Below are 3,519 nucleotides of genomic sequence, written 5' to 3' on the forward strand. Positions count from 1 at the left end.
CTTTTAGTGGTATTATCAAATTATATGCTGCCTGCTTGTGGTTAAAGGCAGGATTGGATTTCACAGGAATTTTAATATGTATTTTGGTTTAGGCCCTCAAGAGAGGGCAACAAAATGTGGTGAAAGGAAGGTCTGACTCAGTCACTTGAACATCTGTCCAGCACTGCATCATGGCATCGGTAGACAAAATTTTGTATTTGGAGCAAATAAGAGCGTGTCTTTGAAACAAACAGGCTGAGGAAATTAGACCTTATATTGGATCCTGTTGTACAAACTTATGGCCGCTTACTTCTGTTTTCTGGAGAGAATTAAGTGGCTTTAAGCAGAAGAAAACCATTTAAAAAATAACAATAAACTACACTAAAACAAAGATCTAAAAAAAAAAAAAAGCATCTGGAACTATCACTCAGCATTTTCAGGCACCCTTTTACCTTTGGGTGTCTCCCAGAAAAGCCAGTTTTGTATCCAAGTGTACCCACAGATGTCGGGTGGGGCACATTAGACAATTAATTTATCTAGTTATTCTTTGCTTAGGCCATAAAACACATCTTTCTGGGAAGAAATGTTTCATAATTTCAGTTTAAAATGTTTAATAATTTCACATCTAAAAATGTGCTTGAGTAACCCTGTATTGTGGCAGTTTAAGTAGTTTCTGAATCTCAAAAGAAAATACTAATACATTTTCAGTATAAAAATTTCTGAAACGCCAATTCCAAACAGTGTCTTTGTGAATGTGACTTAAAAATACATTAGTGTCATAACTTGCTGGTCTTGCCTGTGTCTGTATATTGTTCTCTGTGTGTAACACATACAGTGTAAATGTGATCCAGTTCAGTGTAAATGAGTCTTTCCTCATAAGTGGGCTTCCTTAACACAGCACTTTACTGTAGATCTGATAAACGTTTCTTAAAAATAAGAGTGTGTTACAGCTATCAGTATTTTTTCAAGAATATTTAAATTTTTAGCTTGTATGCAAACAGTCTGTTAGCATGGCCTTTATCTCTCGTTGTTTTCTTCTCAAATGGGATTTCAGAGATTTCCATAATCTTTTTGGTCATCATATACTAGCTGTTTGCAACCTCATATGGTTGTGGTGGTCTAAGTCTGCAAGAGGGTACTGAGAAAAATACATGTCCATGTGTAGATTCTATTTCAGAATGAACAATGGAAAACAGAACTGTTCAGCTGATGACTCAAAGGAGTTCTCTGGTTTGACCCTCATACTGAAAATTGAACTGCAGTAGAGGTAGTTTGCAGTGGTAACTTGCACAAAAACTCCATTTAATGTCTTGACAGGGATAGCTGTGGTGTGAGCCCTGCTCTGGCAGACAAGTTGCTGCCTTTCTAAAAGGTAGTTTTGTTGCAGTGAAATTTATGTGGCCTTTGCCTGTAAATCTTGTTTTCTCTGTGGTTGTTTATAGGGGTATAAATCCGTATAAATTTTACATTATCATGCTGTGTAAAACGTATGACAGTGTGTCCAAGGAGGTTTCAGTCAGCTTTTAGGATAAGGCTCTTCGCCCAGGGCATGGTTGGGTAGGCTCCCCAGGGAAGTGGTCACAGCACCAGGCTTGGCAGAGTTCGAGAGTGTTGTGTCTAAGTGTCTGGACAGTGCTCTCAGGCACGTGGGGTGACTCTTGGGATGTCCTGTGCAGGCCTCATGAGTCCCTTCCAACTCAGCACATTCTATGACTTTATGCTTTAAAGGCAGTTGTGGCTTTGATAATGTGCCCCTCCAAGGTTTGCCCAGTGCACTGAGGAGCCTTCCCTGCAGCCAGGCCAGTGTGCAGATGTACACACCCTTTGTACCTGGGGCAGCCACTCGTGTTGCTGTAGTTGAGTGGAGATGAGTCAGTGAGTGAGTGTAAGGGTGAGAAGATGATCTCTGGGGAACAAGCAGTGGGCACCCTGTGCAGCTGGGGTTTGCACTGAACCTGGGGAGAATGCTGTGTCTGTGGTTAGCAACAGGCACTGCTGGTTCATAGGGTGGTTGTTCCATGTCTAGCATGGCCTTTATCTCTTGTTGTTCCATGTTATCTGGCCACAGGCACCATGTTCCTGGTGCCTGTGCCCAGAAACAAAGAGACCTTCACTTAGAAATCGTCTCATGAAGCAACTAAGGCAGGATCATCAGATTGTGTCCACTTTGTCACAAACAGGTCTGTTGTAGCATGTGTTAAATTAACTGGTAATTTCTTTGTACCTGTGACAGGCCCAGGCCGCACATCTCCTTACCTGAGAACTTCAGCAAAGATGAAGCCCATAGAGGAAAGTGTTGAAGATGATGTCTTTGAAGCACCATCTGCTGATAAGCTCGAGCTCCAGCGGCTGCCTTAAACAGTTGTGTCCTCAGGTGTATCAGAGCTTGCACAAAGCTCCAGTGCAACAGGAGGGAGCTGAATTTGGGAGGAATCTGAAAAGCTAAGACCACCTCTCCATGTTTGAATTACTGCAGCATATGCCAGTGGTTTCTAGATGGAAATGTTTTATTTTACTTCTAAATAAAAGAAATAAAAACTCGTGTGGGTTTTTTTGTTGCTTCTTTTTGGTTGCTTTATTTCTACTTTGACTTTTGCCATTATAAATTTCGTATTGTGTTGCTGACTAGCTGAAATTTCTAGACTTACCTGGTGGAGAATATCCCATTTCATTTACATATGTTCCTTTGAAACCTGTATCTTAGTGTTTTCAGTGGGAGATTGTGAAACTGTTTCCAAAGCCATGTTGCTGTTACCAACCATCATTGTTGTGTCAGTCTCATGTGAAAAACACACTCAGTCTTCTGCCTCAATTCTTTTTTTTAAGGTATTTGCCTTTAGTGTTTCCTAATCTCACTCTTGACTCCACAATTGTAGTAATGACTTCAATTTTAGTTTTTATTGGCAGCATTAAGTTCAAATAAAGATTTGAACTTAATGCTGCCTTTTCAACCTTAACTTTTTCTTCTTTAGGCAACTGTATTATACTGAGCTTCAGGATTTTCCTTAGCCTTATCCATGGACTGACTGAGCTGTTCTAAATTAATCTTCCCCCAAAGAGGCACACAAATGACATTTGATATAGGAAATTCTGTTCAAACCCCAAAATGGAGTAGCTGCAAGTTTAGTAAAGCCTAGTCTCATAAAGGGAGGCATTGGGAAGCTTTTATAGAAGGTATTTGTAGCAGTCCTGCCTGTGATGTGTGGAGACTGTAGGTGGTAGTTGTACTACTTAGCTTTGACAACTCTTGAAAATCATGGAGCAAATAGTAGATTTTAACTAAATATAACAAAAAACAGCTACTACTCCTTTTATTGAATTGCACAAAACTGATACATAGAATAATAGATGTTTGGTGTCAACTCTCTAGCAATTAGAAGTGTCATAGTCTCGGGGTTTTTTGTTTATATAATTCCCTATTGTTTCTAAAATTTATCTTGACAAAGCTTCTTTGAATAAACCTGCATCCAAGTTACACAACTCACTTCTTCCCTCCTTAAAACCTGATGCAATATCAAGACACACGTTAAGGGGTTGGAA

This window comes from Geospiza fortis, unplaced genomic scaffold (genome assembly GCF_000277835.1).
Source record: "Geospiza fortis unplaced genomic scaffold, GeoFor_1.0 scaffold486, whole genome shotgun sequence".
Classification (NCBI taxonomy): Eukaryota; Metazoa; Chordata; class Aves; order Passeriformes; family Thraupidae; genus Geospiza; species Geospiza fortis.